Source organism: Bidens hawaiensis, unplaced genomic scaffold (genome assembly GCF_021521415.1).
Source record: "Bidens hawaiensis isolate Kalapana, Puna unplaced genomic scaffold, B.hawaiensis_p1.1 tig00016200_1, whole genome shotgun sequence".
NCBI lineage: Eukaryota > Viridiplantae > Streptophyta > Magnoliopsida > Asterales > Asteraceae > Bidens > Bidens hawaiensis.
Genome location: NW_027492476.1, coordinates 90,539 through 106,647, shown reverse-complemented (window position 1 = coordinate 106,647; position 16,109 = coordinate 90,539). Strand labels below are relative to the sequence as shown.

General features: G+C 34.5%; 1 pseudogene; it reads right to left on the bottom strand.

Annotated features, from left to right (window-relative positions):
- Positions 1–3,430: 3,430 nt before the first annotated feature.
- Positions 3,431–8,735, bottom strand: LOC143550905 (cell differentiation protein rcd1-like; annotated as a pseudogene).
- Positions 8,736–16,109: the final 7,374 nt, after the last annotated feature.

Below are 16,109 nucleotides of genomic sequence, written 5' to 3'. Positions count from 1 at the left end.
GGAAGACTTCGCCACCCAACAAATCCGTAAATCACTCCCTGGTCAAAACGTTTGGTGAAAGAATTAAGCTTCGACAAAAAAGAGTGCCAAACCCAAAAACATTTTCAAACAAAAACAAAGTAAAATACTCACCGTAACCTATCTCCATTCAAATAAAAGCACCACTTTTACCCCTCGGAATAGATGCAGCCCTGCAAACACAATGGTAGACCATACAAAGATTTCATTATACATTCAATATAACTAAACATCATCTTCCAGTTAGACATATACGCAGTCTTCAAATTGATGTTAAAAGTACAACACTTTATAGAATATTGGTTTTTGACTTGAACTCAACCCACACAAAAATTACCACCTCTTGTAAAATCAATCAGTAGTTAATTGTTTCTCTTCAAATTAAAAAAAAAATTGAAACAGATATTGACTTTGTTAAGTCAAAATTGATGGCATACAGAATTCTCTCATATATACAAAGGCAAAAAAAAATTTCATGTACATGCTACTAAAACATTAACAAATTTTAAGTTTTTAAACCTTCACAATCTGACAAGATTCATGTCAAATTTCTCTTTTAAACTCTCAAGTTTGACCATTAAAGTCAAATTATCCCCAACCAGTGGTAAAATCATACCTATTCGGGGATTAATTAAGCCTCATTTGAATTAAAAATGTAATTGGATGATCAATTTCAAAAGGTAATACCAGAACCTATCATAAACGAAAGAATCATACACACAGAAGAAAATATTATTACCTGCATAGCCTTCAAAATTGATAGGGTTGGAAGCATCAGACCTAGGGTTGGTTGATCATCGATCTTTGTCTTCACAGGGAACGACCTAGGGTTGTTTGGAAGCATCAGACGAGCATTCGTCTGTTTAATCTAATTTCTATGCAAATAGAGAGAAATAGGAGATACAATCATAGTATATCAGAACTTGATCGATTATAAGAGCACGATTAATTGCTTTGTAGTCTACTGCATCAATCTTCGTCCTTGTTAATTGTTAATCGTTCGTGGTTTGCAATGAAGCATAAGAGAGCAAAGAGCAGGTACGTGTTTTTCTATTTAATTGATTTATGTTTTTATGGGTTTTTTTTTATCAAAACTACGTAGTTTTGATAGGTTTTACGTGTAAGGTTAGACGGTTTACAGCACCGTATTCACTTTCCCCTGCTAATAATATTAATGTACCAGGTTTTGTCATCCATATCACGGGGTTGATTTCATTTTATGTTTATAATATTTATATATATTTTTTGGGTTATATATTATTATAGAGTTAAGTGTCATTTTAATACATGTGGTTCGTTCAATTTTGCAATTTTAATATCGTTTTTGACTTTATTGCAAATGACTACCTCATGTTTCTAAAACATGCCATTTTAATACATTTTTCTAAATCTGTCTATTTTTGTCCGTTAAGTCAGGATAAATTGGTAATTTACGTTGTTTTATTTATTTCTTATTTTGTTTTAAACTATTCCCCTTTTTTATAACCTGTAATTTTTTAAAAAAAAAAGGAATAAAACTTCAATCCATCCGGTGAGATACCTCTCCACCTAATCCGCCACGTCTCTCTGCTGGAAAACCCAACACAGCCCCAACTCAAGACGCTAGTCCTCTCCCAATGCCATAACGGCAGATTCACCAACCTATTCCAAAACGTCATTGCTTCACCATCCGTCCTCTTAACCGCCACCCACAACCTGAACCATGTGCCGGACCCACCAACCGCCGACTCAATCTCTACCAATTTCTTCTCAATTTCATCACTGGCTAAAGATCTCTACCAAAACAGGTTCGATTTCGAATCATATCTCATCTAATTGAACAATCGAGTAATTGAGCATTTAGCAATTGAACAATCAATGTTTACAAGTATGGCTGAATTGTGGATTGTTTAAAACGATTTCCGGACAATGAGTTTCAAGCTTTTTCAATAGCGCTGGCAAGAACCCTCATCTTGAAAACCTACAACTCTATGGTTAAAGTATAATGTACTTCTAATTATTGTCATGTTTGGGATTCCTTATTTGCATCTTCTTTTGACTTATATAAGTCACTTCCTCTTAACTTATCAAAAACTCCTTCCTTCTTTAAAAACTGAAAAAAGTCATGTTACACAAACACTTAAGAAACTTATAAAAATTAATAAGGTAATAAGGTAAAAACAAGGAAAGACCCCCCCCCCCCCCCCCACCCCACACCAAGGTTGTTACCGTAAAGTGTAGAAAGTTGAGGGATATATGTTTAATTTCACAAGCCAGACCTGCTTTCACGAAGCCGCAATCGGTACTGTACTGTAAACGAGAAAGCGCATCAGCTACGGACGAAACATGAAAGAGTCGGCGAAAAACGGACTGAGGTCTGGTCTGGTGGTGATCGGAGCACTAGCATTCGGGTACCTCAGTCTCCAGCTTGGATTCAAACCTTATTTAGAGAAAGCCCAGCAATACAACTCAGACACCGCGGACGATAATAATAATAATAATAATCTGAATCCCCATTCGGACCAACAACTTTACCAGGATCAGGTTATTCTAAACGATGTCGTTTTAGACGATGGTTCCAGATCTTAAGATGGATTTTATCTTGTTTTTGTATATTTTATTTCAATTGTTTCCTGTAGCTTTTATGCATTTTGATATAATGTTGAACTTTAGAATGAAAGCAATTAGGATTACATGTTCTGTACTATCAGTTTGTTGATTGGGTATTTTAACCGGGTTTTCGGTTAATTAGTTTTTTTTGTTTGAAAATATACTTAATAAGTTATAACCGAACCGATTATAATGAATTATAATCGCGTTAATCAGTTTTAGTCATTTGGTTGTCGGGTTGGGTCATGTTGGATTTCGGGTTGAGACAAGTATCCATTAAAACCGTATTAATACACAATTTTGATTTTCTACACCTATACTCTGAAGTCTGAACTGATAGTCTTCGGGTAAACCAACCAAAATATTCCCTAGCTAACTAGCTTGAAACCGGATCTAAGCGAATTAAAAACAGGTACGTCGGTTTATTCGGTATGGCTATTTTTGACGGGCTTGTTCAAGAGGGCTCGAACTGCATATAGACTACTCCTTAACGTCACAAACACTTGCAGCTAGTTGAACATTGTGACTTGGGAGTGTTTTTCTCATGTTCTCTTTTATTTCTATAGTTCGACTTGTTAAAAAGCTTTAATCGAGCAAAACTGAAACTCGTCGTTCATTCGAGTAATCGGCCTTGCATCGTTCTTAATCAATTGTAAAGAAGTCGTCCTCGAGTTCTTGGAGTAGGGGAGTTTGAGTTGGTGAGTTGCTTTGCTTCTATACTTCTATGAATTTCTCCACTACAACTGCCACCTTAGTTTCATATATTCATCAATAAGTTTTTCTTTCTTTTTCCTTTTTCTCTTGACGATCCACTACGCTAACGCTAACGTCTTTGGTTACCTCTAACATTATGGTTGATGTTCTCTAAGCTTGATGTACACCTATATATCTTAATGTGACACATCGTCATCGTTGTGAGATAGCTGGTTTCAACACAAGGGTTATCATCAACAAGAACGTACTTCTCATAAAGTAAGAAGTCAGAACAAGGTAGGAAGCTTTTAATGTTGACAAGATATTCATAGCTACGAGTACGACTAGTACTACCAGCATCTCCTTTACTCACAATGGGATGTCGAATGGCCCCATGGTAACCACCTCATGATTTTTGTGGATATTTGCCCCACCTGCAATCATGATTCAAGAATTGTCTCAAGTTTGCCGGCGTTAACATTGAGGTCACCCAAGACATGCCACAAACCATCAACCCCACAAAATCCACCATAAGAATAGGAAGGCTAACTAGTTCCAACACAACGTGCCATCGGGACACTAACAAGCTCTAGTATCACCTAACACGGGACGAAATCGAGAAAAAAATGGCGTTTTGATAAAACCCCACAAGTGAGAATGTAATATCACATATCAAAAGTTTTCCATAACAACATAGTGAGCATCTATTTACGTATTATTCTAGTAACTCATTAAGTTTAGTTAAATTAACCGAAATATTGACTAGACTTTTTAATAAAATAGTAGTAACCAAAACACAAATTTCGGTTAACATAACTAACACACGCAAGACTTGATTAAAATAAAATAATAACAACCCACAATATGAAATCAAAACTAAATTACTAAAAATGTTTCATTCACACCTGCTCACACATGAGTTATTCGTTCAAACTATCGATAAAAACTCAACTATTCCTCAATATCCATTGCAATAATAATGCATTACCAGACCAAGAACTAAAGTTGCTCGCATTGATTCAAGTAATAGTTCCACGAATCAAAAACTATATTAATATTGTAGCAATATATCATCTCATGACTATGGAAATATTCTTAGCAGCTTATATTGGATCAACCAATCATCCGATAGTCAGTCACACTCTGGAGCACTTGATCCGCCAATCTTCGCATAGCCACGTCATCCTACAAAAGTAATAAAAATGTATCATTATTTGTATATGCATATAAAAATATTGGTTCTAAAATTTATGTGTACTATGCATTAGTAATTAGCAAAAGGCTAGTGTAAGTTACATATTAGATAGATATTTAACTCTCTTTATATTTTTTTTTACTTGTTTCGACCCTAACCCTTTATAACCCATGACCTGAACTGACCTAACGCAACCCGTTTGACAGTCCTAGTTACTATGAATGGGATAAAGTTGAAATTGGATGACAATTCCAATCTATATATATATCTAAAATTGACATTCCTCTATCAAGAAATTCAATGAAAGATAGGAGTTTAATATCATCTAAAGCGCATATTTAATTTCACCACCACATCAAATATTTTCTATCCACTTCTCTAATAATTTGTCTTTTGAAACTTAAAAGAGTCAAACTTTGAAAATGAATGGCCAGAACAACTTTTTAAACAATATCCAGACGACTGTTCTTACCATCAAAGGGTCAAACTTTGAAAATTATTGGTTACTGCATTGGTTTAGCCATAGCCGAACGGCCGTCCTGACCATGGACTGTCAAACTTTGATTATTATTATCTTTTGTTCAAACGACCGTCCGACCTCTGTCTAAATGGCTTGTTTGAAACAGGGTGGGATTATATTTTTGGTCAAAACAACCGTCCTATGTATGCATCTATTCATATGATTAGAACACCACATATATACATGTGTTATAGATATAAGTTCAAATAGATATCTTACACATGCAAAGTTGAGGTAAGCAGGATTTCTCAATCTGGCAGGGTAGCATTTGATCAAAGCATCACCAGCCCTGTATATTTGGCTACCGCAAGTTATATGATGATGAACAACACTATAATGACATTAATAGTGAGATAAATATATAATAAACTCAAAAGTTTCAAGAGATCAAAATTTACCCGACTAACCTAGATACTTCAGTGAGGCGCATGAAGCATTTTAGTATATGTTTTAACAATTGCGGCGGTGGTTTTCCAAGAAAGCGGTCTACAGTGTTCGCCAAAACCTGTGCTATCGCAAAAAAACGTTCTGGGAATGTGCTGCAATATCGTTGCCCCTCTTCGTATAGCAGAATCTTACTAACAAGAAATGCAGAAACCTACAAACAAGATAGAATATTATAACTTTATAAGGATTAAGAGCATAGATTCATTTTAATTTGTTATTATTAATCCGCAGGATCGTAAAATTGTTAGATATGTTGTCAAGTGAATTAACTACATTGATATATATATGCAAAACCTTATATGTGTTGTTACTTGAGTAAAACATGATATACACTTCAGGGTTAATTGTTCAAGTTAATATATAATTTAAAGAAAAAAAATGGTTTTTAGGAAAACTGCAAGCTTTTCATACGCTTGTTGTAAATTTGTGACAGCCCAAATCTTAATTACCACAACCATTTTATATTAGTTCTTACCGTTTTTGCGAGCTCACTGCCTACATCGATGCATCGAAGGCACAGCGGGAGCACTTCTGTTTCCAGAAGAAAATGAATGATTTCGGGGGTGTCGTTATCTTCCACCTGTGTTACCAAAACGAAAGTTCTCAAGATGTGATAAATACCGGAACATACTTGATTAAAATGTAAGAAACAAGAGTGATTAGTACCTTCACAAGTGCACCAATAACACCTAAGCTAGTCAAGCGTAAGTAGTCGAATTGCTTGATTCCTTTTTCAGTAGTGTTCATGAAAGGGTAGACATAAACAGGTAGTTTGGCTGTAAAATGTATGAATATGAGTCTACTATTAATACCAACATTTTGTCATTAATCTCTAGTTAAACTTATTGAAACTACCTTTGACAATTTTCATCTTTGTGTCAGGATGAGATGCCATAGACTGCATATAAGCAAAATACATAAAATAATCATGATGTTAATTCATTACTGTAAATATTAATTGTTAATTTGTAAAAATATAACACCTGAAGTAAGGCCAATGCATTGCAAACCCTGGTGGCATCTTTCATGGTGAGTGTAGAAGGCGACAGAAGCTTGTACACCTTTAAAATTTCCTGCAATGAGTGAAGATTGTATTTGTTTCGTAAATTCACCATCATTTAAAACTGTAAAAATCTCAAAACTATTGAAGAAATAAAGTAATAAAATTAGGCTAAAGTGTAAATCTCAGAAAGAAAAATAACTTCTACATATAGTGAATAAATAATTAACCAAAACAGCTTATAGCACCAAAATTAAACCAAAAATGGTTGTGTAATGATCAAAAGTAACATTGAACCTATGAGTCCTGAACAAAATTACCAATCCCAACTGAACCTTCTAAGCAAATTTACTCTCCACTGTTGAGCATGCATCTCAACTCTATCTCTCGTGTTAAGAATTGAGTTTAGAGGTGAAGAAACGTGTTTTCTAAGCTCACACGCAAAAAATAAACCAAAAATCTTAGGAATACTATTCGGACCGAGGACGTAACAAAATAGCCTTAACTTTTGCTCATTTACATATTATTTGACATTCTCTCGATTTTAGTTAATAATAGTTGTTTCCATATGACACACCTGTTGCACAAGCGCAAAAGACTGACATGGCACAACAAAATTCTATATGACGCAAGAGAATGGATTTGTTGTGCCAAATAGATGGAATGCGGTTTAACTGAGTACCAAATCTTGTTTTGTCTTGAACCAAGGCACGAGAGAGGTTTTATATTTTTAACAAGCCGAGTCCTTTTGGCCAAGTCAATTTGATTTTTCTGTTTTTGATCATTTTAATAAAATGACTATTTATGCTTATTATTATTATATATAATAATTAAGGAGTTTGACGACGCAATCACGTGATTGGTCAACGTGCTTTAACTTGGTCAGTCGGCCTTTTTATTTGTTTATAACTAGTTTTTTTTACCCGGCACAATGTGCCGGTAACTGGCAAACACAAGTGTTGAAATCCGGGCATCAGTAAAACTCGAGCATTGCTATGGTGGGTCGATGCGAATTTGGTCGATAGCCGTTACGTTTGTTACGGTATACACACCATTGGGAAAATTTGAGCGTTAAAAGTTAAAACCCAAAAAAATTAATTCGTCAAATTAACATACTATAAATAAAATATTGAAAACGATGTTTATTTAATCTAGAAAACCCGGACGGTGGTAAAATACAAGTATTGTTAGTCTCGGGCATTGAAGCGGTAACTCGACACGAATTCGGTCAATTTTGATTACGTGCGTTACAGTACCGGAGCAAAAAATGAAAAAAAGATATATATATATATATATATATATATATATATATGTAACATCCTACTTTTGGTTATTATAATAAAACAAATTTCGTTATTTTATAGTGGGTCGTTATCGGTTTAGATAAATAGAATACGAGTTGGGCTAGTGTTGGGTAAATGAATATGGGTTATGAACTTGGGTTAGGAAAGAAAGAAGGAAGGACCATGGGCTTAAGCCTATGATCCATAAATATATAAACCCTTAATCACCATTTAATTTCATTTCACACATATTCCTTACACCACCCAAAACACACACTTAAGCTTCTCTCTAGTTCTCTCTTTTCTCTCTAGCCGAAACCAAGAAGGAAACCGAGCACCGACCCGAGGTAATGATAGTTTAATATTGTATGAGCTAAACCCGTTAGATATAGTCACGAAACGACGAGCCGACACCGTTAAACCGTTTAAGTCACGAGATCTGGGTGGAATCGGGTATAAACCGAACCTATGATGAGCTTAGGGGTCACCCTTGCTCAGATCTGGATCGAACGGGACGAAAAACGAGTTAAAACCCGTTTTTCCTACGTGTTCGCGGTTTTCCAGCAGCTTTCCGGCAATGGCGGCGCCGGAAAAGTTAATACGAGGTTAGGGGTGTCAGGGAATGTTCTGACAGCAACAAGAAGAAGGAAAAGGATTGCATAGAGGAACTCCCGAACATTTGTCAGATGTGTCGATATCAATGGTGACTCATTATTTCGATGAATAATTTCTTCGGACAGAAGAAGATCATGGAAACACTTACTCGAAATCTCACTTATCAGATTCCATTTTGGAAGACATAATTTTTTCTGAAGAATTCGCCATGATATATCTGATCCATGCATAATATCATGAAAAATGGATACAAATTTTTGGCAGCTACTTAGTATCGGCAATAGGTCTGAAAAAGTATCTAAAAATAAAAACTTTAGATATCTGTACCTTGTCGAAGTAAGGAACCATGGCATATATGTTTGGAATAAATTCCATTTTGAGAGAGTTGAATAAGCACTATCTCGTTGAAAAGTTCTATACATCTGCCCTTTCTCAACGCATTTCTTTAGACAAAGACTCCGTTTTTTCCTCTTTTCGGATGGTAAAGATTTCTCAGAACATGGAGTGTGAATCAAACCCATGTTTGAATTGAAATTGAGATACTGATACAAGTTCTTCCCTTCTGAATCAGATAGATTCATATCTGAAAGAGGTTGACAATAAGTTCTTTCAAAATTGACTATTTGTCCCTCTGTTAGAGGTGTTCCAGAAATGTCTGCGATCGAGTAAATAGCTCTACGAACGAATGGATTGGATCGAGTTGGAAAATGGAAAGATTTGTATAAGTTATACGTTTCGTCACCACTTTGTGGAAAAGCCTTAGGTATGAATATGTTAGATACCTGTGACTCGATTGCTGAAATAGTATCTCTCCCCCCTGACCTAGCCCTAGTTCGCTAGGGAGTAATTGACGAATTAGAAGCAATTCGCTAGCTGATTCGTCTAAGGGAATATAACGAACTAGCTTTGATTCGTGTACTAATTCGTTAGGGAAAGACTGACGAACTAGCTTCAGTTCGTTAAGTCCAATTCGTTATGAGGACTGGTTCGCTATAAGGGTTCAATTCGCCAAGAAGACCAATTCGTTAAGCAAACCAAACGAATATGGACCAATTCGCTAAAAAGGCCAATTCATTATGAAGTGACGAATTAGCCAGTTCATTATGGAGGACAGAAGTAACGAATGAACCCCAATTCGCTAAGAGCATCTTAACGAATTAGAACTTTGAAAGAATGACAGAACAGTCCCTGGACTTATAAAAGAATGAATTAATTACAATTGAGCCCTTGAACTTTTTAAGTTAGTAAATTAATAATGATTCAAAATTCTAATGGAAAATGTGTTAAGACAGTTAATGGAAATAAAATTTTTCCAAGCTGACCTGATAGCTCGACCCCAGCCAGGGGCTCTGCCCCTTGGACCCTGCTAGACCCCGCTGCCAGGGGCGCTGCCCCCGGACCCCCGTCCGTTGAGGGTTATAACTAGAATAGAAACGTGATATGGCTAGTGATAGATAATTGATACGAGTAATTGTTATACAGTTAGCCGTGCCCAACTGAAGAAAGGAATAACCATTAACGGTGAACGTAACCGACATCAGGTGAGTTTCTAGCCCCATTCCTTGTTATGTTTTCGGGGCTGTGTGCATACTCGATGTGATTAGTTAATACACTTATCCTAAGTGATAAGTGTATGCCATATATGTATTATGTGAAATGTATGAATGGTTTCTTGTCGATACATGAACGATCTTCGGAATTGCATGTATTGCCAGGAAATGGTTGATGTTATATGTATGTTGTAAGATGAAGAATGAATGATGTATGTATGAAACTTACGATTATGTATATGGAAAAGTATGTTAAAAAGGTATGGAAGAAAGGGTACCGGACCCTGATAATATCCGAGGATGAAGGGTACCGGACCCTGATAATATCCGAGGATGAAGGGTACCGGACCCTAATAATATCCGAGGATGAAGGGTACCGGACCCTAATAATATCCGAGGATGGAGGGCACCGGACCCTAATAATATCCGAGGATGGAGGGTACCGGACCCTAATAATATCCGAGGAATGTAGGGCGAATTCTCTTTATAACGTACGGTTAGATTTGTATGTCTATGAAAGATTGATGGACATGTTAAGTATGTATTGCGTACCAACGGGCACGTGTATGCGTATGTAAAGTAAGTTATGTGATTAACTAGAACTCACTCAGCGTAGCTGACTTTTAGTATGCACGCAGGCAAATAGGTTGAGGCAGCTAGCATGATTGAAGACACATGGCATGGAATCGAAGATACTGGCATCTCGAAGAAAATGTTAAGATGTTTTCAAAGACTATGTTTTATGTTTAAATAAATTTGAATGTTGTTAAGACAAGATTTGACAGTTTTGTAATATGTTATGGTTGAAGTTATATTCCGTGTAAAGTTTTAACTAACTCTGATATTTAGAACTGCGTTTATGAGTAAATCCAACATCAAAGTAGGGCTACCGGTAGCGGGGCCTTACAATATATATATATATATATATATATATATATATATATATATATATATATATATATATATATATTGAGGTGGACCAATGGTCAATTTGTTGGGTGTGTGGGGAGGGGGGGTGTCGGTTGATAAACTTGCGTGTTGTTAAAACCCTATATATATATATATATATATATATATATATATATATATATATATATATATATATATATTGAGGTGGACCAATGGTCAATTTGTTGGGTGTGTGGGGAGGGGGGGTGTCGGTTGATAAACTTGCGTGTTGTTAAAACCCTAGCGTTGTTGGTCACATGCATTGAGGCGGCGAGTTTGCGTGAATTTGATCGGTGTCCGTGAGGTTTGTTATGTTACCGAAACTAAAAGAAAAAATGACGTTTGGTCGGTTTCCATTACATACGTTATGGCAATCGAACTAAAAACAACAAAAAATCACGGACCAATATGGTGCTGCCAAGTGTCCCAATAGGGCACTTGTGGCACCAAAGCTCTTAATTATATATAGTAGTAACTAGGGTATAGACCCGCTAACATGTCACTACAAATAATCAATTTAAACATACGTTTAAGTTAACATATAATTGTTTATAGTTTGTTACCAAACTATTATAAAATTACATTGTCTATAGATTCAAACTTCAAAATTACGTAGGATTGCTTAAAGATCGATGTTTCTTTTTATTTATATTTATTACTTTCCTTGTCCCATTAAAAGTGTCCATATTTTTTTATTTATCTTATTACAAATGTTCACTTTCAAAATTTATTAGCCAATTTCCAAGTTTACCCTTAAACACACGCAACTAGCATTAATGAACAATATTGATGGACGGAACTTCCAAAGGCATTATTGTTATTTGGTAAACAAAAAATGTAATTATTTAACCTACCTTAAACTTTGTTAAACGTATTATGTATAGAAACTTTCTAAAAATATGTTTGAATATAATAAACCGGTTTATTGTAAATTATTATATCCAAAAATAACATATTGATTATCAAAAAGATTATTATTAGAATAATTATACCTTGAAGATTATAAATTACAAAAATAATTTGTATTAAAATCATAATGTCCATAAATTAAAGATTGATTATCAAAAAAAATATATATATATTTAGAATGTGATTCTATAGTATTATATAATAACTTTTAATATTATATAAAAACAGAAATTATTTCCTTAATTATCGTTCTTTTAGTGAAACCTTTAAATATAGTCCGTAATAATTTGAATTTGAATTTCAAATTATAGTCAAAATGTCAACTAATAATGGATTCAGTTAATGTATAATAATATTTTTAGAAAATTCTAGAATTAACTATATTTGAAAGATGAATATTATACTTTAATTTGTATTTTAAAGATCAATATTATAATTTAGTTTAGTATATTTATAATTTAGTAAATGTTAATAAAAATTAGTAAACTTATAATTAATATTTCAGGAATATTAAATATTAAATTAAAGATTAAAGATCATAACCCAATAAAACATTAAAGAGTACTGAATCAAAATTGGCCGGAAAAATATTAAAAATTGGACGGAAATTATGTTTCTTAATATTTATTAAAGAAAAAAATAGAATATTGGATGGAAAAAAAACATAAATTAGACGGAATTTTAGAACTGGAAAAACAAAACAATAAAAAATTGGCCGGAAAATTTTAGATTGGACAAACAAAACAAAAAAAATTGACCGGAAAACAATTAAGAATTTGGACGGAAATTCAATTCTGAATATTCACTAAACAAAACAATAAAAAATTGGCCGGAAAATCTCATTAAACATAAAAATATGCTTATAACAAAGTGGCCATAATATATTTATCGGATATTATAACAAAACAAAGTGGTCGGAATATATTCATCGGATCTTACTATACTATTAAACCAATATTATAATAATTAACTAACTCTATGTGCAAGAATGAATTGTTAATTACCTTTAATATATTCATTGGAGAATCGATCTATTATAAGAATCATCAATTGAACAAAAAAAACCTTATAACATCTCTTCTGACAAACGATGAATTGAACGGAATCCAAACGATTGGAGACCTGTCCACCTATGGAAGTGAAGAATAACATGGTAGATTAAACAATTGATGGTAAATAATGTAGAAGTCGGGATATGTTCGCCGGAATTAGAGTTGAATATGAGCGGCGGAATTACGGTTTGTATGTTCATGAAGAGGTTACAGAGAAAAATGACTGGGTGCATTGGTTGTGGGTTATGGAAAATGGAGCGGGTTATGTTTTTTGGGTTTGTGGTTAATATGACACGTGGCAGCATAATAGACACTCCTAGAACGAAAATATGGTGAGTTGGAGGCCTAGGTGGACAACATAGTAGAAGGACATTCGGAGAAATTGTATTGATTTAATAGATTAGTAAGATTTTTTTTTCATTTTTAAATTCACGTCGGTTCGCTTAGGTAAAATATGAGTTTTTTACAGTTGGTACCGTCAAATGATTCCGGCCAAATTCGTGTCAACTCGCGGTTGCAACCTAAGATTTTTTTCCCGCGAATTTTTTTTAGTCCATCGAATCTGGACGAATTCGCGTCAGGTCACGGGCACAACGCACGCATATTTTTGGTTTTCGACACAGTCTTTTTTATGTAGATATGTTAATTTGTTGCATTTTGAGTGTGGACGAATTAACTTATTGCTTTAGTGTCTTAACTTGATACCAACCGAACTCATGTCGGTTAACCACCACAACACATTGTTTTATGTGTATGATTAAGCCTTAACAAGTCGATTCCGACTGAATTCGCATTAGTTTGCAAACGTGTAACGATTCCGGCAAATTCAGGTATACCCTAGCCGGAATATACTATTTACGTGTTATTCAATACTGAATATATGAATTATAATGTGTTTATACGAGTATATAAGATTCACAGTACGAATTATACTCGAATGTACAACTAGTCGTATCGGAATTACGATTAATCGATGAACGGTTATTGAAACCCGAACGAATCGGGAATTACATTATAGACGAAATATATAATGTTTAGTGATGTTTACGAAGTATTAAAGCTTCGGGATAAGTGAATTATAGCACAGAAAAAGGATTTCGATTTATTAGTACGTCGGTACGATAAACGAAAACCTTTAACATCAAACCCAGCAAGAGACGATCGATCAAGCCGAAAAAGATGCACAATTACCGACAATACGATGTGTTAAGTCAATAAACGTCATGGTTTAAGTTTTTAAAGTTTTTAAATCAGTTTTATATAAATTTTAATTTTAAGCCGAAAAACGACCGTTTTGGTCTCGTTTTGAGCGGAATTAAACGTTTAACCGAAAAACGAACTGAACCAGATTATCCACAACATTATCCGGATTACGCAATCCGAATATGTGGCCATGGTTGGAGATGTGGGCCCCCACCCACTTAACATGGACCGATCGGTCCATGCTAGTCACACACACACTTCACTTTTCTTTTTCCACATTATTTCTCCCAAAATCCTCTCAACCTCTTCATCATCCATCCAAAACCCAAGCTTTTTAAGCAAGATCATAAGGTAAAAACATGATTTTAATGGTTGATTCTTAGTTTTGATTCCATAATCTTGAGAAAATGAGGTTTCAAATGAAAAATGGGTGAAAACCCGAGATGAAACCGATTCTCGTATGATCAAGGGATGTATACAAGTTATACAAAGGATCTTGGTCCAAGAAAGTAGTTAAAAGAGTCAAAAACGAATTTTTACGGTCAAAATCTTTGTTTTGATGTTTTAATCGAAACCATGAAAGAAATGGCTTGATTGTGGGTATAACTTGCTTAGTGTGGTGTTGATGTGCTTGTAAATGTTGTATCTAGTGGCTAGCAAAGGCTAGAAACCAAGATCTTTGCGATCTAACGCTAGAAAACACAAGATAGTTCGGTTTTCGTGTGATTTAGTTATTTTGGACAGATTGTGGTAGGCTTAGAGTTGGGTCATGAAATTTCACAGAGATGATCTACACATGAAAATATGAGATCTGTGAATTTTTGGTAATTTTTGGATAAAGGATGAATATTTGGTGAATTTAATGCTCGGTTTTGGCTAAAAATGGTGAAAAATAGCTAAACATGATGAAAAATTCTGGAAAATTTAAGATAAGCTCTTTATAACATATAAAAGTCACACACAAAATTTGAGCTCAGTTAGAGAAGTCTAAGTGGGCTTTTCGGTAAAACGAGTTCTAGGGCTTTCTAGCTCGGTTTTTGTGAAAATGGCTTGAAAAATGAGTTTTGGGTTCTGGAAAAATTCCAGGGAGTTATGAGGATGGCAGGGATCATCCCGGAAAAATTTGGGATTTTTCTAAAGTCTTTTGTTATTTTTGACATATTTAGTGTTTTAATGATGATTAAAAATAGATAAATAAATGTAAATATAAAAATTAAATCTGGAAAATTTTTGTAAAATTTCTTACTGTCAAAATAAGTGTTGTGTAAAATTTCAAGACCCGAGACTAAACGGATAATTATTTGTGCTAAAAATAACATAAAAACAAATTTCTAAAGCTTAAAACGTGTAAACCGGCAAAGTTCGCATAAGCGAGCTGACTGGTGCATAAAAACTCTAAAAATGGACTATTTTCATAAAACTAAGTAAATTAAGTAAAAGTAAATCATCCGAAAATAATTCGGATGATTTAGGTAATTTTACCCGATTTTACTGTTTCCGGCACCTAAATGACGGAAACGGGCCCCGCGGCCAAACGGGGTGTCCAAACCGAGCTCTAATTTCATCACTTTAACTAAAATAACAGTCAAACACCATTTTTGGGTCGGGTGTGAACAAACTCATTTTTGAAACTAAAAACGGATAACCGTGCTAGGCACGCAAATCAAGGAAAACATAAAAATGATAATTTTGACCGTCAGACTCTAAGTAATGTCACAATCTGAGTCCTTAGAAGTGTCACGGGGTTAACATTGTCCCCGGATCGAGTACAGTACTGGGTTAACAATGTCCCCAGATGTACCGATTGACACGGATTTAATTTATGGAAATTATATAATAACGACTAGATATCATATTACAGATCTAGGCTTATAGCAGTTCATTGTATCACGTCCCGACTCACAGAAAGGTGAGTTTTCACGAGCCCCTTTTAATGAACCGTTTTAAATATTTTCCCGGGGCGGAAAGCATGTCTTTATTAAAGTATTTAAGTACATACCGATCGTATGGAAACACTTGTATATTTATATATATATGGTTTGATGCACAGAATATATAAATTGGTTATCGTTTGGAATTGTTCTGGG